Source organism: Dermacentor andersoni, chromosome 9, assembly GCF_023375885.2.
Source record: "Dermacentor andersoni chromosome 9, qqDerAnde1_hic_scaffold, whole genome shotgun sequence".
Lineage (NCBI taxonomy): Eukaryota > Metazoa > Arthropoda > Arachnida > Ixodida > Ixodidae > Dermacentor > Dermacentor andersoni.
Window position 1 is genome coordinate 72142796 of NC_092822.1, and position 22362 is coordinate 72165157.

The 22362-nt window shown below is 48.0% G+C and overlaps 1 long non-coding RNA gene across 1 annotated transcript in view; it reads right to left on the reverse strand.

The window, feature by feature from the left end:
- The window catches only part of LOC129384087 (uncharacterized), a 143974-nt gene extending 128491 nt beyond the window's left edge, over window positions 1–15483 (reverse strand). Inside the window, exon 1 of the long non-coding RNA XR_008611851.1 lies at window positions 15337–15483. This is a non-coding gene — a long non-coding RNA (uncharacterized lncRNA). The remainder of the gene's footprint in view (window positions 1–15336) is intronic.
- Between the last annotated feature and the right edge of the window lie 6879 nt (window positions 15484–22362).

A 22362-nucleotide genomic window follows, 5' to 3' on the forward strand; every position in this document is an offset into this window, starting at 1 on the left:
CTCCACTACCTGATTGCCCTCAGAAAAGAGGGCGCACCGATGAAGTCTTCCAATTTTTTGGCCGCCAAAAAGAATCCTTACCGCGTTTCCATGTCATCCATTCTGAAAAACCAGATAAACCAGTAAGAACTATCTCACCTTTCTTGTTTCGAAGTCATTGACTGAAGTCTTTGGTCCTGGATATAAGGCGTCGAGGATGGCAAGCGGTGATCTCCTCTTGGAGCTCCGCGATCAAAAACAATATGAAAAATTGTCAACACTAGTTTCATTTGGGGAAACCCAAATAATTATAACCCCGCACCGCACGATGAACACTACCCGTGGTGTTCTCTCTGACGATGACTTGATGGAGCTCACTGAGGCTGAACTCTTGGAGGGCTTCAGTGACCAGAATGTTATCAATGTTAAGCGAATTAAGATGAGGCGAGATGGAAAAGAGATCAAAACGAAACACCTGATACTCACCTTCGGCTCAAGTGTCCTTCCCGAGTCCATCGAGGCCGGTTATATCAAACTTCCTGTTAGGCCATACGTGCCCAATCCCCTTAGATGCTTTAAGTGCCAAAGGTTCGGTCACAGTTCACAGAACTGTCGAGGCCGGCTGACTTGTGCCAAGTGCAGTGACAAAGAACATTCCTCCGAAACATGCCAGAACACTCCACATTGTGTCAACTGTGATGGCGAGCATGCCGCATACTCGCGGTCCTGCCCGTCCTGGAAAAAAGAAAAAGAAATTGTGACCATAAAAGTAACAGAAAATATCACTTTCAAAGAGGCACGGAGGCGAGTGTCATACCTGTCTAAGAGCAGCTTTGCCGATGTGGCGCGTAGGGGGGCAGCGCCACAACGGCCTCCGGCGGCTGTCCGACCCACAGACGGTGAGTCGGCAGTTACGCCATCTGCCCCCGCGGCGGTTGCAGCTAGCGCTGCTCCGTGAACACAGCAGACGGGCCCATCGACCCCGAAGGTGGGCGCAGCCGAGACTGCCCCAACCTTCCCGGCCCCTTCCAGCGCTGGCAACAGCCGGCGCAGGCAAATCCCCCAGGGAGCCCCATCAACCTCCGGGCTGGTGGGCGCTGGGGTCTTGCCTTCCAAGGCGGGACTCTCCCTGGTAACTCCTCGCTCGGAAGAGCACGTGTCCGGCGCCTCACAAGAGGCAATGGACACCACACCTATCCCCACGGCGCGCCAAGCGCCTAAGGAGCGGCGAGGCTCCCTCGAACGCTCCAGAAAGGGCAAAATCCCGATTACAGGGCCTCGAAAGAGCTCTGTAACCTAAGGCATCACCTCCCTTTCCGTACACACAGCACTTATTTACATTAAATATGGATACACAAATCATTCAATGGAATGTCAGAGGTCTTCTTACGAACCTCGATGATGTGCAAGAAATTATACACAAACACAATCCAAAAGTGCTGTGTCTACAGGAAACACACCTAAAATTACAACACACAAACTTTCTCCGACAGCATGTTACTTTTCGCAAAGATCGCGATGATGCAATCGCATCATCGGGAGGTGTTGCAATTGTAATCCAAAAGAGCATAGCATGTCAACATTTACAGCTACGAACGACCCTTGAAGCAGTGGCGGTTCGAATTGTTTTGCTAAACAAACTTATCACTATTTGTTCAATTTATATACCCCCACACTACAAACTAAGCAAACATGAATTTCAGTCCTTCATAGATGAATTGCCAGAACCTTACGTTGTACTTGAAGATTTCAATGCGCACAACAGTCTGTGGGGCGACTCTCGTATAGATGCGCGAGGTCGTCTTGTTGAACAGTTCCTCTTCTCTTCTGGTGCATGCTTGCTGAATAAGAAGGCACCCACATATTATTCTCTCGCTAACAAAACATTTTCATCAATTGACCTCAGCCTAGTTTCCCCGTGTACACTGCCTGAACTCGAATGGGAAGTTATGAACAATCCTTACGGGAGCGACCACTTCCCCATACTGATAAGAATATCTAAAGGAAACGAATATCCTCCACAAGCTCCTAGGTGGAAGATAGACACAGCCGACTGGCAGAAATTTCGAACTCTCTCTAGCATCTCGTGGGCTGACCTGTCTTCTTTAGAAATTGATGCTGCTGTGGATTATCTTACAGCATTCATAATAGATGCCGCGTCAAAATGCATATCCGAAGTAAGTGGTTTGGCATGCAAACCACGCGTACCATGGTGGAACAGCGAATGTCGGACCGCCCGTAAGAATCAGAACAAGGCGTGGGAGTTGCTGCGAGCTTCTCCCACCGCTGAGAATCTTGTCAACTTTAAAAAAATAAAATCCCAAGGTAGGAGAACCCGCCGACAGGCCAGAAGAGAAAGTTGGCACAAGTTTTTATTGAGTATTAACTCGTTTAGAGATGAGGCCAAAGCCTGGAACAGGGTTAATAGGATTAGAGGGCGGCAAACATATTCACTCCCTCTAGTGAATACACAGGGCGATACACTGAAAGATCAGGCCGACTCAATTGGGGAGCACTTTGAGAGTGTATCAAGCTCAAATCATTATTCGCAATCCTTCCTGAAATATAAACAAATAGAAGAATGCAAGCCACTCATCAATAAACGCCGACAGAATGAACCGTACAATTGCCCTTTTAGGGCTGCCGAGTTGAAAGCTGCCTTGAGCGCATGCAAGAGTTCCGCACCAGGATCTGATAGAATCATGTATGAAATGCTCAAAAACTTACACAATGAGACGCAACTTACACTACTCACACTTTTCAATACCATCTGGGATGCAGGGTACCTTCCAACCGCGTGGAAGGAAGCCATTGTGGTCCCTGTTTTGAAACAAGGCAAAGACCCTTCCTCAGTGGCTAGTTACCGCCCGATAGCCCTCACAAGTTGCATTTGTAAGGTGTTTGAAAAAATGATAAATCGGGGACTCATTCATTTCCTTGAACAGAGCAAAATGCTTGATCCTTATCAGTGCGGCTTCCGAGAAGGCCGCTCTACAACCGATCATCTCGTACGTGTTGAAGGGAATATCTGGGACGCATTTATACACAAACAGTTCTTCCTATCGATATTTCTCGATGTGAAAAAGGCGTATGACACAACGTGGCGTTACGGAATCGTAAGAGACCTGTCAGAAATGCGCATCCATGGTAATATGCTTAATATAATAGAAAGCTATCTGTCAAATCGTACCTTCCGGGTAAAAGTCGGCAATGCACTCTCACGTCCTTTTGCGCAAGAAACGGGTGTACCCCAAGGAGGCGTGCTCAGCTGCACGCTCTTTATCGTGAAGATGAACACGATTCATGCTTCATTACCACCCGCCATCTTTTACTCTGTCTACGTAGACGACATTCAAATAGCTTTCAAATCTTCTAACCCCGCAGTCTGCGAGAGACAGGTACAGCTTGGCCTGAACAAAGTGTCAACGTGGGCAGACAGGAATGGATTTAAGATCAATCCTAACAAAAGCTCTTGTGTTCTTTTTACAAGAAAGAGAGGACTTATCCCAGATCCTTGCATAGAACTGCGTGGAGAACAGAAACCTGTAAACAAAGAACACAAATTTCTAGGTGTCATACTTGACTAAAGACTCACTTTCGTCCCCCACATTAAATATCTTAAAGAAAGATGTCTAAAAACGATGAACATAATCAAACTTCTATCCCAGACTACATGGGGTAGTGACAGGAAGTGCTTAATGAATGTCTATAAAAGCCTCATTCGATCACGACTTGACTATGGCGCCGTGATTTATCACTCTGCCGCCCCGAGCGCACTAAAGATGCTAGACCCAGTCCACCATCTAGGAATCCGACTGGCCACTGGCGCTTTCAGAACGAGTCCCATACAAAGTTTATATGTAGAATCAAATGAGTGGTCACTTCATCTGCAGAGAACATACATCAGCCAAACATATTTTCTGAAAGTCCACTCAAATCCAAAACATCCCTGTTTTAATACCAATAATGACATGACATATGCTACACTCTTTCGCAATCGACCCTCTGTAAAACAGCCTTTCTCGCTGCGTGTGAGGGAGCTTAGTGATGAAATGCATGTTCCACTGCTCGAGTTTCGCCTAATGCATCCAGCCAAGCTGCTACCTCCTTGGGAGTGGCAGCTCATGCAATGCGATATATCTTTCGTGGAAGTCACAAAGCATGCTCCAGAGATTGAAATCCAAATGCATTTCTGGGAACTCCAGTACTAATACTCCTGCACGGAGTTCTACACAGATGCATCGAAGTCACGCGACGGGGTGTCCTACGCAGCCGTCGGTCCATCCTTCTCGGAGTCCGACGTACTGCATCCGGAAACTAGCATCTTTACGGCTGAGGCTTACGCACTGCTGTCGACCGTGAAGCATATAAGGAAATCAAAACTCAGAAAATCAATTATATATACGGATTCCCTAAGTGTTGTGAAGTCTTTGATATCGTTCTGTAAGCACAAAAATCCTATAATAATTGAACTCTACTCCGCACTGTGTAAAGCATATATATCTAACCAACATGTGATGATATGCTGGGTGCCTGGACATAGGGGCATCGAGGGAAACATTCTAGCCGACCAGATGGCCACATCAACTTCATTTCATGCAGTTAATCTTACTGCTTCGGTCCCTGTCACAGACCTGAAGCCTTTCTTAAGAAGGAAACTACGAAACCACTGGCAACGCGTGTGGGACGAAGAAATAAATAATAAACTGCATGTAATAAAGCCACAATTAGGTTTCTGGCCTCCTGTAACAAAATCCCGCCGGACAGATGTCCTATTTTGTCGCCTCAGAATAGGACACACGTTTGGCACGCATAACTTTCTTCTCACGGGAAACGAGCCTCCAACCTGTGGTAGATGCGGGGAGAGGCTGACCGTCCTCCACGTCCTCCTGGAGTGCCGGGCAGCCGAATCTGAGAGAAGGAAACATTTTTCTCTAGCATACCGGCAGCACATCACCCTACATCCCGTAATGCTACTCGGCCCAGAACCTTTATTTTACACCAACGCAGTTCTAGGTTTTCTGAAAGATGTTGTCTTGCATGTTCTTAGCCCCACATGTTCGTAGCGGGTCCTTTCTTCAGAGGATACCGCTGTGATAGCTCTTTCGTATAGCACGCGCCTCTAGGCCCTTGTGTTTCAAGGGCTCTGGCGAGGCAGCAGTGCTCCAAGTAATTTTACTATTTTATGCATTTTCCATTTTGCATCATTCTCCTACGATGGATTTTAATGGTCATAGTATTCGTCATTAATAATTGCCATAATTTTATAGCACGTAGATTTTACGCACTTTACAGCGACTATTTTTAGGCCACTTTACAGCCAAGTCACATCTTCCATAATACATCGTCAACATTAACACTTGTCATGGCGCTCTTTGGCCAAACCTGGCCCTTGCGCCACTAAACACAACACATCATCATCATCATCGGTACACCTGAAGTAATAATGGCGATAAGAGGGAGCGAAAACACTGATGAAATTCGGCAGTAAGGCCATCCGGGCCGGGCGTCTTGCCCTTGGCTAACGAATCGACGCATGTAGTTACCTCATTAATATCAATGTTTTCATTTGTAAAATCGTAGCCATCCTGATTTTACTGGAGCAGCAACGATACAATTTTTTTGGCAGCATCTGTATTCAATGGCTTATGGTCTCGAAATAGTTTTTGATAATGTTCGAACAACGCTTTAGTTATTAGAGTAGGCTCATTAACAATGATTCCACCATACTCTATATCTAGTATTTGTTTATACAGCAGGTGTTGGCGCTCATCACAAGGGCCCTACTGCAAGGCTGTTCTTCCAGGAAACGCTGCTCTCGCGCACGCACTAGTGCACCTCTGTATTTTTCTGTGTTCAAAGTTTGTAACTGTGCCTTTACCTTATAAATATCATCAATATATTGACCCGGATGTAGGCATTCAAGCTCATGCTATTCACTCAGAAGTCTACGATATATTCACTAGAAGCCAAGATGCGCTTTCACTCCACCACGTCAACTGCCGCATCTCTACAAGAGCAAAAGTGTTGTTACCATCGACAGGTACATCGTGGAGTGCTAGAACATCGATTTTGCTGTACGATATCTATATTGAATAACAAATTCAGAAATAGACAACAGTGACCGGGGCACTCTTAGGTTTCTCACTGCTACTTTCGACAGTTGTCTCTCGCTCTTTACACTTTTGAGCGCGCATATGATTCGTAGGTTCAATGCAAGATAGCTACATGAAGACTCGTGGATGAGTCCATTCTGACAGCATACTGGCTTCTCACGGCAGTTCTGTACCAGATTAATGAGACCCGAGCAAGACAGCTTTTCACGCAACTTTGTGGAACAACCCAAAACTTCTTTTCCGCTTCGCGTAAGTTTGTGCAATATTTCTGGGAAATTAACTAATGTGTCAATGTATGTCCGCAGGCCTGTGTGCCACATCTTACCAAATAAAACAAAAAGGATACCCAGCCATTCACACAGATGGTTTAATCTTGATCAGTGGCCCATTTTTAGGAGGCCAGTAGGGCGTTGCTGGTGCGGCGTCGTCACGGCACAATTATAACAATTGGCCACGTCGACTTTAATACCGGTTTCGGTGCAATCAGCATGGCCGGCTACAGAGAAGCACGATGGAATACCGCGCAAGAGAAAAGTACAGTGTACACCACCGATGCGAAACTGACATACAATGTTAAAGGGCCGCAATGGAAAGCGCTTCTGTTGCGACTTCAGAGCTCTTGGCCGTCGCGATCGAATGTTTCTGTGGTGACGTCAGAATTGCTGTCGTAACGTCAGAGTCGCTGTCACGATAGAAAGCTGTTGTTCCGACTTCAGAACTCTTGTCGCAACAGAACGTTTCTTCTGCAATTGCAGAACTCTTGGTCTTCGCGACAAAATGCTTCTGTTGCGATATCAGAATTTCTGTCATAACACCAGAAATGTCTGTCGCAACTACAGAAACGTTAGAAACTTCTGTCGTACAACAGAAATTTCTGTAGTTGCGACAAGAATTCCGGTTGTCTTTTTCTACTGGGCACTACAGAAGTTTCTCACATCGCATAATTTCAGTGCACTTCTGTTGTCATCATTGGGTACATGTTGCGATGATAGGTTTCTGTCGTAGAACAACAGTTCTCTGTAGTACAACAGAAGTTTGTCGCATTACTTCAGGAACACTTCTGTTATGACGAGTGGGGGCCTGTTGCAACGATAGCTTTCTGTCGTACAACATTTTTCTGCAGTACAACAGAAGTTGGTCGCATTACTTCAGGAACACTTCTCTTGTGACAATTGGGGGCCTGTTGCCACAATAGGTTTCTGTATTTCAACCGCTCTCTGTAGCCCTACAGACGTTTGTCCGGTTAATTCAGGAACATTTCTCTTGGGGTAACAGGGTGTCTGTTGTGATGACAAATTTTTCTGTAGTACTACAAAAATCTGTTGTAGAGCTTCAGCTTTCTGTTGTCAGAACATACATACGGCAGAGTGTACTTCTGTAGTCACAAGATGAAATGTCTGTTGTACATCAGAAAAGTCTGTCGCTCCATCAGGAATCTGTAGTTAATACAGAAAAATCCTGTTGTACAACAGAAATTTATTTAGTACCGAAGGCAACCTCTGTTGTCATTTTCAACTGAGAAGCTCTCACTGCAAATAGTGGCTCATACATTTCATTGTCTAATACCCTCTCAATCACCTTTGAATATTTTTATACTGGTGTCTTGTCGCAAGGGATTAGTTACGAATGAATTAGCAGACAGCTTGGCGAGACTGGCTCTTGGTGGTCCCGCTCTCCCGATCCATCCTCTATGAGCTTTTATAAGTGCTGCTAGCTTCAGGAGTCGCGCAGTCATGAAAGATTGTTGCAACCTTTCATTAACAAATTTAACTGAGTACCGACATCTCCTATTACAGCGAAGCTGCATGCCGCTACAGTTCAAGGAAATTTTCGTGTCATTTCTGGAGGGGTAAGCAAGAAATCTATCAGCACTTTGCTGAACTAGACTGCGATAGGCGAAAGCCTATCGATGACTGCCTCTGTTACTGTTGTCTGAACCGTTCTGCGAACGGACGCCGCCATGGCCACGAGCATGGGATGAATTCACAGCAATATGGCTGCAAGGTTTGTCGCCAATGCGCGCGCAGCCCAACGCGCATGCCCACGCTCTCCCACGCGCCCACTCGCACAGCGCTACTGGCATGGCGCCTCCTCTACTTCCTCCTCTCGCCGGTGGCGGCTCGTCTCCTTGCTCCCTTCGCCGGTGATCACCGCTTTCCTGCGTCCACCATGGACTGCGCCCGGACGCTCATGAGACACTAAAGTCTTACGCCTTAAAAGCTCCCTACACGTGGGTCGATCCCGGAAATAGTGAAATGCCGGGCAGACCCGTGGCGGACGTGAAGAAGGCGTTAAGCACTCCCCATACGTGGGCCGATCGCGAAGATAGTGCAATACAGGCCCTGGCGGTGGTGAAGCAGGCGTTAAGCACTCCCCGTGCGTGGGCCAATCCCGAAGATAGTGCAATGCCAGGCCGACCCACGGCAGAGGCGCAGTTCACCATTAAGGTGCCCACATACACAGCTTCACTGGTAATCGTTCACAGAATGGAAGGGCTTTAAGGTTTTTTCTTGGACTGGAAACCTCTGCCGTACAAAAGAGTTGAAATCATGTTTACCAAATGATCATGAACCAACAAGACTTTTCTTCCTGTCATAAGGTCGTCTTTCATCCTTGGTAAACATGCTTTAGAACAATAATTTCATGGTGCTTGATTTATTCTAACCATACCCCATATTCAATCTCTAAGTCTCTTGTCTAGACTTTGGGACATTATCATAGGATTGTTGGTGAAGCTGTAATTAGGTGAGAAATTGAATAAGGAGGATTTCCTTGCTGAACTACGACATTTATATCTTACTTGATGTTTTTATCGGTTCAAATATCTCAACTGGGCACCTTTTTTTGGATTCGACTAATTATTTTTCAACTCAGCTGATTCTCGCCCGATACCGCATAGTGGCTGTTACTCATCTTGGAGGCAAACAAACAAATGAACGAACAATCAATCAAACAAACAAAAACACCTAGGTTGAGAATGATAACGAGGCTATATTGTGTCGTAGCACAATGGAATGAAAGCCAAAATAAAGGCTGGAGGGGATACCCTAAAAGGAATATTTATTCCAAATGTAGAAACTAGAAACAAACTATAAAATAGACTGATGAAACCTAAACTGTACGTGACTGAAAAATTGGACTAACTGTTGCTTTCTTCTTCACTGCTGAATAACGGGCAAGTTCTGATCATCGCTCATGCGTATTGTCCTAACCATTCCTAATATCTGGATAACAGGGATGACGATGACTTTAGCAGCCTTCCATGCCTGAAGCATTGATATTCTTTGTGGCTCTTTATTCGCTAGAAGTGCTGTTTTTATGAAATCCTTCAAGGTTGTTACTAAAATATTTTGCACAGTTGTGCGTATGCTGGCAATAAGCTCACTATGAGTTGTATTGTGGGTTTTGCGAAGAATATAATATGTAAAAGTTTAACTATACGTAAATGTGATTTGTTGTTTAGTTTCTCAAAAACGCCTTCAGAAGCTTAGTTGGTTTCCTGTTTTCAACAAAGCACTACATAGGCATTCGATTCTTATAAGTCTAAAGGTGTTGATTTGACAGAGTTCGAAGCAGCGCAACGTCAACGGTAAGGCCAGTGACAGCTTCCAGGCACAAGAGCCGTCGCCTTGCAAGAGCGCTTCACCCACTAGCCTTTTCATCCAGTGGCACTGAACCTACTAGAGTCTCTCTTCTTCGTTACAATCACCCCCGGGAGCGGGCGACCTAACAGCTCGTCAGGATGAGTCGGTCGTAGTAAGGCTTTAGACGGTCGACATGAGCAATGTCTCGTATACGGTGGCGCATGTCTGAAGATGGCTGAACTGATCTATTACATATTTTACGGGTAATGCGCGTTCGAGGACACGATAAGGGCCTTAATACTTCGGAACCACTTTTTAAGAGAGGCCAGGGGCAGTGAAAGGGAATCGTAGTCACACCAAGGCTCCCTGATCGAAGGTGACCTCGAAAGTGGCGCCACCGCGAATGCTCTTCTGGCGCTCTTGATCATCGGAAGGCCCGAGCGAGGCCGCGGCCCTCTTCTGCATGTCGGACTGTGGCAGAAATAGACAGGCACTCGGATGCATCCGGCCGGCACGGCAGAATTGCGTCGATGGCATGCGAAGGGTACCAACCATATAGCGAGAAATAATGCGAAAATCCAGTGATGGTCTGCATAGCGGTGTTGTACGCGCAGGTTACAAAAGGTAGGATGGCGTCCCAGTTCGCGTGGTCGAAGGCGACGTAGATTAGAAGCATGTCGCCGAGAGTATGGTTGAAGCGTTCTCTGAAACCATTCGGTTGAAGGTGGTAGGCCGTAGTCGTGCGATGAACAACGTGGCACTCTGAGAATGGCTTCAACTACTTCCGAGAAGAAGACGCGTCCGCGATCGCTGAGCAGTTCTTGAGGTGGACCGTGCCGCTGAGTGAATTGGTGAAGCAGGAATCTGGCAACGTCACGCGCTGTAGCTGCCGGAAGGGCGACCGTTTCGGCGTATCGTGTGAAGTGATCGACTGCAACAATGGCCTAGCGGTAACCAGCTGATGTCAAAGGAAGTGGTCCATACAGATCGATTCCAACGCGGCCGAACGGTCGGTCAGGGAAGTGTAGAGGCTGCAGACCAGCTAGCGAGAGCTGGGGTGAAGATTTCCCGCGCTGTAATTCGGGGCCTGAGCAAACGAACTTGTGAACCTAGTTGGACATTCCTCGCCAGTATACGTTGTTGGAGGCGCTGGAAGGTTTTGAAAAGTCTCGTGTGCGCACACTGTGAATCAGAGTGGAACAATGCGCATATTTCAGAACGCAGGCTGTGAGGTACTACTGGTAACCGTCACTGGCGGCCGTCAGTGGTGTAGTTGCGTCGGTGAAGCAAGTCGTCGCGAACGGCGAAATGGCGAGCTTGACGGCGCAACGCACGAGTGGTTGGCTGCGTTTACGGATCAGTAAGGAAGTCTATGATGGAGGAAATCTAGGAGGCCTTGCGCTGCTCGAAAGTGATGGTTCCAATGCCGATGGAAGAAACGTCAAGCTGTGATAATGAGCAGCGGGCATTGTCTGCAGGCAAGGCGGAATGTGAACGGGCGTCAGCGTAAGCATGCTGACATCCGTTCGGGTACAGTACGCGAATATCGTAATCCTGCAAGCGAAGTACCCAAAGGGCGAGACGGCCTCAGGGATCCTTCAGGGACGACAGCCAATAGTGCATGGTGGTCTGTGACGACATCAAATTGGCAACCATGCAAATAGAGCCGGAACTTAGCAAGCGCCCAGATGATCGCCAGGCATTCTTTTTCCGGGACGGTGTAATTGGTCTCGGCCTTAGTAAGTGTACGGCTTGCATATGCCACCACATATTCAGAAACTCTTGTTTGCATTGTGCTAGGACTGCGCCAAGGCCAACACCGCTAACATCTGTGTGTGCCTCAATAGGTGCCGTTGGTTCGCAGTGGCGCAAAACGGGAGACGTCAGCAAACGACTGAGCTTAACGAACGCTTCGTCGCACTCGAACGACCACGAATGGAAGGGCCCAATGCTTCCAAGGATCAGGGGCGATATGACGGTGGCCAAATTACGAATGAAGCGCCTGAAGTAGGAACACAAGGCCAGGAAACTGCGCAGTTCTTTGACGGACGTCGCTTTAGGGAATTCGGCGACAGAACGAAGTTTGGCTGTATCGGGGAGGCTTGCCATCCTTCGAGACGACGTAACCTGATATCGCGAACTCCCGCGCTGCAACTCGGCACTGCTTTAGGTTAAGTTGTAGGCGAGCGTTTGTTAGGCACGTCAATACACGCCGTAGGCATTGAAAATGCGTAGTGAGGTCAGGGCAAAACCAACAACGTCGTCTTGGTAACATAAGCACGTGTGCGACTTCAAACCGCACAGAACTGTGGGCATCACGCATTCAAAGGCTGCTGGCGCATTACAAAGTCCAAACTACATGACGTTAAATTCGTGTCAGCCGTCGGGTGTGACAAAGGCTGTCTTCGGCCTGTGGACGTCGGCCATGGGCACCTGCCACAAGCTGGAGCATAAATGTAGGGATGAAAAGAATTCAGCTCCTCGTAGGCTATAGACAGCGTCATCGATTTGCGGTAGCGGGTATACATCTATGCGAGTGATCTTGTTACGGCGCCGATAGCCTGCACAGAACCGAGAAGAGCCGTCTTTTTTGTAACAAGGACGACAGGTGATGCCCATGAACTGTTTGAGGGTAGGATCACTTCGCGGTGAAGCATTTCGTTCACTTTCTAATTATTCACATGACCTTCAGCGGCAGAGACGCGATATGGCTGTTCACGCAGTGGCGATTGGGAGCCAGTGTCAATATGGTGCGTAACAGCACACATCCGGCCCAGGGAAGCTTGCAAAACATCAAAAGAAGAACGAAATCCTTTTAAGATGGTCAGAAGCTGAGGACTCTGAGCAGGGGTAAGGCCATCGGCAGTAGATGAATCGAATACACCTGTGGGCAAAGGGTCGGACGTAGAGAGAGAACTGAGCGTGCAGTAACTGGTGCAGGACGTGTATTCGGTGACATCCGTAAATTGTACGGCGTCAATCGCTTCCCCATAGCCAAGACATTCGCCTTGAAGCAGCATCACAGGGTACGTCAAGGGGTCTGGAAATAGGTGTGGAGCCCTGTTTGACGTTCACTGTCGCAAAAGGTAGCAGCAGACTTTTTTTCAGTATATAAGCGGCCAGACAGAGAAAGTAGTGCGACGGCGTCAGAGAGGCTGCTGGATGCATAGAGGCAATCATGGACGAGTTGGGAGGCACGGTGGTGTCGTTACTGACGAGTAGTTTGTTCGCAAAAAAGTATTATTGGTAAGCGTCATATCTGAGATCGGCGACAGTTCTAGTTCGGCCCATGCGCAATAAATGACGGCATTGTGGCGGGTGAGAAAGTACCACTACCTCAGGATAATTTCGTGGGAGCACGATGAAATCACAATAAATTCAACGGCATATATAACGTCCTCGATCAGTACACGAGCGGTGCACGCCGCTATGGGGTCAATACGCGGTGCGCCTGCTGTGCGGTGGGAGAATCCAGCAAGGGACGTCGTGACCTTTCGAAGAAAGCTACAAAGCTTTGCGTCCCTAACAGATACAGCGGCTCAAGTGACCACGGCATATGTGCGCATACCATCAACTAACACGTCTATCGCATTGGTCGAGCTACGTTGATGACTTTCGCGTTTGAACGGCGTTGCAGCCCTTGCCTCACGGACTGCGACTATTAGTTTTCCTCTTCCTGAGCTACGGGACGAGGCCGCATCGGTGATGGGGAGCCTCGACGTGGATAAAGTGAGCGGCGGATGTTGGCAGACCGGCGCAATGGTGGTGATGCTGCCCGAGGTTCGTCATCCTAATATGGGCGCGATGAACCCACCATAAGACTTGGCGCATATGGTGTAGCGCTAGGTGACCACACACGACTGTAGTGACATGTGACGTGGCCTGCGTAAAACATATCGCCCGATTGTCCGCGGTACGCCACCCAGTCGCTGCAGCAGGTCCCATCCATGTAGGAGTAGGCGTTGGACGGGGTGGCTGGTGAAGTGTTTGCATGACAGGCTGTTTTCGGGGCATAGCTAAGACTTCGGCGTATTTGAGAGGTCCCCCTTGAGGGAGTTGTTGGCCCTGGGTGACGAGAGCCGTCAGAACGTGCTGGTGATGCTCAGGCAAAATCTCATTGATATCTTGCGCTATGGCGCAGCTAAGCGGAGGCGCAAATCTCGGCTTTCGCACGTGTACCGGTTGCGGCTGTGCAAAATCCATCAATGAGAGTGGCCGGGAAACTTCCTCGGGGACGAACGCTTTCATTTTTGCGAGCAAAGCTGCCTGGTCGGACATGACAGCCAAACCAGTGAGGTGTTCGTTACGCGGTAGAGATCGATAGATAAGTGACCGCTGCCTGCGGAGTTCCTAATAGCTTTGACACAGTGGGAGAATTTTTGGCCAGAGACATGTTAAAGGTGTCGTTCTCTATGCTCTTCAGGAGGCTTTGGATTCGATCAGACTCCACCATAGTCGAATTGACTTTGCGGCATAGGTCTAGGGCATCTTCAATGTAACTGGTGAATGTTTCACCGGGCTGTTGTGCTCGTTCTCGCAAACGCTGGTCGGGGCGCATTTTGCGAACAGCAGGGCCACCAAATAAATCGGCTAAGGAAGTCTTCAATTCGGACCATGTCTGAAACTCTGCTTCATGGTTATCTTACCACAGGCTGGGCACACCAGTGAGGTAGAACAGAACATGGCTCAATTTGGCCGCTTTGTCCCACTTGTTATGGGAGCTTACCCTGTCGTACGCCGCGAGCCATTTGTCCACGTCCGTGGTGTTCGCTCGAGTGTAGATAGGAGGGTGGCGGTGACGCGGCACCCCGGGACACGCAGTGGGTGCGGAAGGAGGCGTTTGCTATGACGCGTCGCGGGGCATGGTAGATGGTAGGGTACGGGACCGGAGTTCCAAGATTATTGTCTGAGGCTATCCAGCACACTCCACCAATTCCAAAGGTGTTTATTTGGCAGAGCTCGAAGTAGGCAAGCGTCAGCGGTCAGGCCAGTGACAGTTTCCAAGCCAGAGAACCGATGCCTAGGAAGAGCGCTCGACCCACTAGCGTTTTGACCCAGTAGCGCTGAGCCCACTATCGTCTCTCTTCTTCGTTACATAAGAAAATATTTTGATGAAGGTAATGAAGATAAAAGCAAGATTTCTTGGAGCCTGTGTGATGCAACAGAGAATAGTGACACGTGTACTTGTCTTCATCGGGCGACACGTTTCACCGCCTAACAAATGTTATCGCACAGCGCAGGGTACGCTTGCATGTGTCGGAAGTTTCTGAAATGTTATCGGTGGTTCCATCCACTGTCTGTGAACGAACCTTGTGTAATCTGATTGCATGTGTGCGCGAACTGAATAATGTAGAACATTGTGTAAGGCGCGCGGGTCCCAGCGATTCGTCTGGAACATTCGACGATTGATGTATAAAAGCCGACGCGCTTGATCTGTTGATCAGATTTTCAACGATCGCCGACCGTGTTCACCGCTATCGTTGTGCTATAAGTGTAGCCTGTTCTTGTGGGCACAGGTTCGCCCAATAAAAGTTAGTTTTGTCTTTCACAGTATTGCAACTGTGTTCTTCAACGTCACCACCACGTGACAATAGTAAGCTGTCATATCTTCTCTTCAACCTAAGGTAGATGCTAAAGAATATTTGCCATACACATACTTCAAGTTTTTCTTGGCTTGGTTCAAAGTGGTATTCGTGGAAAATTATAGGGTTTAAAATCTTTGTACTGCTCTCTAACTGAATGAAATCTATTAAATATAAATTCAAATCTTTGTACCGAAATTCCACTCGTTCTTCACCATCAACGCAATACTGAAATGAACGAAGGTCAGTATAGTTAAATACATCACAGTTATGTTTATTGAACACTAAATGGATCGTTATCCATGTTCTGATAGTTAAAACAATACAAGTGTTTTAGACCCTTCCAATAACCCCTGCCAAGCGCCGGTCACCTTAATCACATGCCTGCCATTTTTGTTGCATAATCATCTTTATTTTATTTAAAATGCAGAAACATCTCTGATATCCCGCTTTCCTGGACGCGTACTAACTAGCGCCCCAAGCGGCCCCGGCACGAAGCTAGCGCGTTTTCAATGGAACGAGCGGGTTTTTCGCGAATAACAAAAGCTGCAGGTCGATTATCGAAAAAGGCAGATGACAGACGTGTTCTAGAAGACAATCCACACGAGCCAAATGCAGTGATCACTCTATGGCACGTAAGAATTTTGTTCCCACAGCGGGTAAAGATTTAGCAATGGAAGCCTATGGAAACGACGAAAATTTTCACTAGATTTTCGAGGCAAGAACAGTGCCTGTGATTAAACTACGGCGTTTATCGTAATACTCGTGCAGCGTATGTAGTCCGGAGACTCAGCTTTCGATTGATGGCTATCTCGACTCTCCACACATGGCGTAACACTGTTGCCAAAAGCGTTTTTTGCAACACTGTCGTAAAAATTCACGTGGTATCTATAAAAACATGAGCGTACCGCTGCACGAAGCCTCGGAAGCCGTGGCCGACTGGTAGAATCGCTCGCACCTTTGGTCCCGCGTCGCGGTGGCCGCGGTTCGATTCCTGCTTCGCGCTTTTTTGTAAGCCGCATAGAACCTAGTTTTGTACTCTCTCACTAGATGGCAGAAACACAAAACGCAACATTTGCTTTCGGTTCTGGTTTTTCAGCGGCGCAGTTTTTTTGAAAAGCCGCATAGGACTTAGTTTTATAGTCTCCCATCAGATGGCAGAAACACAAAAATCATGATTTGCTTTCGGTGCTGGTGTTCCAGTGGTTCTCTTGAAATATTATGTTTTCTATTATTCCTTCCTAAAACAGTAGTGTCGTGTTCATTTTTAAAGTCATCGCAATTGTGAAGATATTATTCATTGGTCATCATAAATAAAAGCTTGCGCATAGCTTTGCGTTTTGCAAAAAAAAAAAAAAAAATACTTTCGTGCTTTGTAGCGTGGAGCCTGGGAGAACAAGATGGCTATTCTTATAGCGTTCTTCTGGAAGGTCCGTTTTCTTCGACTTTCTCCTGTCCTTAATGGCGCATACTCCGAGCCAATCAGGTGCACCTGGGCCACAATGCCACCCGGTGGCCAGTGCCATTCCTATGCAACATTCGTGTGGAACAAAGGGTCTGCTAGGCTGAGTCGCTGCCCGAACGCTAATTATTTCTAAAGATTCATCCAAATAAGAAATGCACCAAATAGCAGAAGATGTGCAGCGCCTGGATTAATAGCTACTTTTAATGTGTTCCCTACAGCGAAGTGGTATGAATCCGTAGGTGTAGCCGTAAAAAAACCATTTGAATAAATGTCCCGTGCTGTGTCTGCCCCGGTCGCTCTACAGAGAAGCTAGCTTGGCTAGCCGTCAGTATTTAGGATCAACATATGGCGTCGCTCGTTCGGTGCAGTTACTTTTAATGCGCAGCATTCCTTGCTGAGTACTCCCGCAATTCGGTAGGAAAATCGTGCAAAATCGTGTCTGTAACGCCAAACAATTTGACGCATTTCCCATATGAATACATAGGTGTCTATAGAAAGGGTTGGGGTGGCCAACTTAAAATTGGAAGTGGCATCACCATAAATTTGGGGGCGATACAGGGATGGGCCAAGTTGAATTTGTTAGTGATATGAAAGTGGCCCAACCTAAATTTGGAGTGAAATGGTAATGAGCCAAGCTGAATTTGAGGCTGATATGGGGGTGGCCCAACTTAAATTTGGGGTGATATAGGGGTGGGTAAGCATAAGTTTGGGGGAATATGGCGGGTGGGCCACCCTAACCATGGGGGTGATATGGGGCTGGGCGAAGCTGAATCGGGGGTGATATGGGGATGGGCTAACGTAAATGTGGGAGTGATTTGCGGTGGGTCATCCTAAATTTCAGGTGATAGAGGGGTGGGCCAGGCTAAGTTTGAGACTGATATGGGGATGGGCCAACCTGGATTTGGGGATGATATGGGGGTGGGCCAAGCTAAATTTGGGGGTGACATGGGGACGGGCTAACCTAACCATGGGGTGGATGTGCGGCTGGGCGAAACTGAATTGGGGTAGGGGATCTATGGGCGGACTAACCTTAATTTGTGGCTGACTTGCGGTGGGCCTTCCTAAATGTGTGGGCCAGCGTTAGCTTGGGGCGGATATGGGGGTGGGCCAACCTCGATGTGCCGGTGGTATTGGAGTGGGCCAACTTAAATTTGGTGGTGTTGTGGAGGCGGGCCAATCTGTATGTGGGGGTGATATGGGGTTGGTCCTACCTAAATGTGGGGGCAATCTCGTGGTCGGCCAATCTGATTTTGGGGTGCGCCGACTCAAAATTTGGAGGACGATTTATGGAAATTCGTGCGTGGACCAACTTGAAAATTAGGGGTAGCCAAATTGAAATTTGGGGGCCTGTTTACGAATAGTTAGACAACACCAGTGGTGTTTCTGCATATTTTTCATCATCGCAAAGTATGTAAATTATTAATTGTTACCCAATACCCCTCAAGGTGAGCTGCCACTCGAGCCTTCCCAGCCTACTGAGCTAATAATGTCGAAGGAGTGCTCTCATCCTGACGACTTCGTCGTTCAATGTGGAGATCCACAAGAACAAATAGCTGACCGAGTTGACCATTTTCACACCATTGTCATCGCTAACACTACTCGCTAGTGGTAGACGCAACACAAACAACGATCATAATTCAACTTTCAATCGCAAGCTAGTCGACACGTTCTCAGTGCCCAATTTCGACAATCATCTGGATAGGAACGCTGCTGGATGGTTTACTGTTATGTTGCGTAGTTTTTCACGAAAGCCTTCTCCCGCAAAGAGAATAGATTTTTGAGATTGACGAGGCAAGCTAGTATATAACTCATACGAAGCAAATGTATAAAGTGTTATAGTGATTTTTCAAAATATATGTATAAGTAAATAGGATTTCAGATGGTATTGTTTCGTCCGGGAATGACAACGATTTCTTAACGCCTCTCACAGTGCTTTGACCGAACACCTAATAATTTTCCTCAAACGTGTTGCCCCAGTACTACATGTGCTGAATGTACAAAAGTGTGGTGCATGGTCACAGCTTCAAAGCCAGTCTATTTTGTGTAGTGTTGTTGATATTGTAGTAATGTGCAGTTTTGCCCTTCATAAGAGCACAAAAAGAAAAAAAATATTACCAATAGTAGCTAAGCGCAAAGTACATTGGAAGATCTGAAACCAGTAATTATTTTTAATTTGCGGGTTGGTCTTCTCCGCTGGTAGATCGCTGTCCGAACACTTCGACGAATTTTGTTTGTGTGCAACTACAGCGAAAACAAAGATACTACCATTTCATTGCCAGGACCCTTATGCCCTCCACACACACAAGAAGGACACCAGATAATTGACACTATCAGTTTATAAAGTGATATTGTATTGCTAATTTTAGTGCAGCGTGGTGTCTGCGAACGGAGTATTTTCTTAGTATCAGTACAGTGTGAGAGGTGACAAGCAGTTCGGTCTACCATCCCCATGACGGCATGCCATACTAGCCATTTTAGGCTTCATACTAGGACAAGTGCTAAAAACTTGGGATGCTTTGTCCTTTCCGGAGGTCGTCCATCCATTCTGTTATGGTGACCATCAGCGTTGTATCCGTCAGGCCTCCTCCTCATTTTAGCTTCACCATCGCGAGAGTGGACAGAGCAAGGAAGCTTTATTCACAATCAGCCCCAGCGGGATTCCACCACTCGTAACTGCTGCAATTTGCATGCAGTGGCTGGGCATGCTAACTGTATCCTTAGTTCCACAGTGGCTAGAGCGCGCAGAAAAAGTAGAGCTTTGGTCGCTATCACTACCACGAACCCATGTGAATGCAGATATAAGTACGTGCAGGGGCTGGGCATGCTAATTTCTGCGCTACCACCTGCCGCCGCCGCCTCAGATTTTCTATGCATACCTGCTTCTTGTTTTCATAGCAGACGCATGCAGGACAAACGCGCATAAGTAATTGGACTGGATTGGGAAAACATTTATTGAGCCTGCAGTAAAGCGCGAAGGCGCGCTTCGGACATGGCCTACGTCGTCATCGTGGTGGGCGCTCTGTGAGGATCCCCGCTAGCCGTTGCCGGCTCGCCAAGCTCCTGCCTAGCCAGCGCCTCGATGACCTGCTGGACGCCCTGGAGTTGTTTTTCTTGGTCGTCACTCCGCGTTGCTTCCTCAAGCTGCGGCGGTACACGTCCTGAGTTAGCTTCTCTTGGATCTTTGGAGCAATCCCATAGCATGTGCTCGAATGTGCCCGTCTCCCTGCAGCACGCTCTGCACTTGTCATGTGGGTGCGATTCTGGGTACGTCCTATGCAATAGCGCCGGGCTTGGAAGCGTTCTCGTTTGTAGTTGCCTGAACAGCACGGCCTGCGACCTGCTCAGCCCTTTGCAGGGCGGCGGGAGAAGTCTGCGGGCCAGCCGAAAGCCTTGGTCAGTTCGTTATGGCTGGTCATCCGGTCTTTGGCGCTGAACCACAGCGGGCAGCCGTAGCCTTGGGCGCGGTCGCTTAGTCCTCGCGGTCAGGCGTGTGCCGTTTCGTTGCGATTGGCATGCTTTTCCGACGCTTGTCCTGCGTGCGCCGGGAACCACTTGATTCGAGTCTTCTTGTCGCGGTCTGTCTGTAGGAGCAGGACGCGTGCCGCCGTTGGGGCAATTCTTCCTTTGACGTAGTTCTTCACCGCCTGTCTGGAGTCGCTGAGGATCATGTGGCATTCTCGGTCTACGATGGCCAGGGCGACGGCTATTTCTTCTGCTTCCTCCACTTGCTTGCTCGATGTGCTGGCGGTCGCCCGCACGTTGCGTCCGGAGTCGACCAGCGCGATTGCGAAGCCGTTGCGGCCGGCATATTCGGCTGCATCCACGTATCTGGCGCCGGTGTCTTCCGCGTGCAGGTCCGTGAGTGCCTTGGCTCTAGCGCGTCTTCTGCCTTCGTTGAATTCCGCGTGCATGTTACTCGGCAAGAGGTCAACCCGCATGTTCCGTCGTACGTGGTTGGGGAATTTTGTTCCCGGCTGTTCGTGATAACCGATGCCTAGACTGCACAGTATCTTTCTGATCTTTACAGGATCTGATGACAGTCTTTCTAACTGAGCGTCTCTTTGTGCTTCGGCGATCTCGTAGAGCGTGTTGTGTATGCCCAGCTAGAGCAGACGTTTCGTGTTGGTAGTTTCGGGTAGACCGCGTGGTGTCTTGTAAGCCCTCGGGATTAGGATGTCTAGCTTGTTCTTTTCGCTTTTCACCCACTTGTGAAAGGCTGCCACGTACCCTATGTGGCAGACTACGAAGGAGTGTATAAGTCTGATGAAGTTTTCCTCCTTCATGACTCCTTTCTTGGTGGTAACGTGCTTGAGCAGTCTGGTGGCGTTGGCTGCCTTACCCATGATGCGGGTGATGGTGTATTCGTTCCTGCCGAGCACTTCGATCGTCATTCCAAGGACTCGGATCTTGCTGACCGTCGGTATTGTGTTACCATCCCTGGTGCGGATCTTATTCTTTTCGTGTTTTCTTTGCTTCTTGATTCGGTGCGTTTTGATCGATTCGTAAAGCAGGAGATCCGACTTAGTTGGGGAGCAATGCAGTCCCGCACATTTCAGGCTTTCTTAGGTCGTGTCGACGGCCGTCTGTAGTGTGGATTTTATGCGGGAATCACAGCCCCCTTCCACCCACAGCGTAATGTCGTCCGCGTATATCGTGTGCTTCAGTCCTTCAAGCTGGCATAGTCTTTTGGCAACTTGAGTCATAACAAGGTTAAATAGCATGGGTGAGATGACGGAGCCTTGGGGAGTGCCCTGGCTCCCTAATGTCTTCTCGTCCGTCTTCAGGTCACCGGCTCTGAGCTCCGCCGTTCAGCCGGTGAGGAAGTCTGAAATATTTGTATGATCTCTCACCTAGGTTTATATGGGACACCTGCGCGAGGATGACAGAGTGCGTCACTTTGTCGAAGGCGCTTTCTAGGTCGAGCCAGAGGACGGCTTTGGTGTCCCTGGATTCGCCTTCGATGACCTGATGTTTTATAAGTAAAAAATCTGAGTGCCCTCCCACTCTCTTAAGAAAGATGACCAGCGAAGCTGTGTAGGTGGGCCCCTAATGGCGAACTGCACCTCCACCGTATGTCGGCCCCGCATTGCACTGTCTTCGAGATCGGGCCACGTATGGGGAGAGCTTAATTCCTGCTTCATCTCCGCCGCAGGTCGGCCTGGCATAGCGCTACATTCGGGATCAGCCCACGTATGGAGAGAGCTGAACGCTTGCTTCACCTCCGCTGCGGGTCAGGCCGGTATTACGCCCACTTCGGCATTTTGGTCTACACGGGGACGCGATAGTGGGGAAAGTAGCCTTTAAGGGGAACTTTTAGCTCTGGTGGTCCTATCTAAGTACATGTAAAAGAAGAATTCGTGTTTATCCACAACCACTGCATCAAATTTCACAAGGTTTGTTGCACTTCAAAGAAAAACTTAAAATCTGCTGACTGTTGGTTTAGAATTTTTGATTTACGTCATCATTTGTTTATTCAAAATTGGAAAAAATCGAAAATTTTCAGAAAACGAGACCATCAAGTTTACAACTCTGTCTTTCGGCAATAAAAACTGATATCACAATTCTGTACATTGCATCAAACCGCACATCTAAAGCGGACAACATTGATATATTACGCATGAATCTAAAAAAATTCA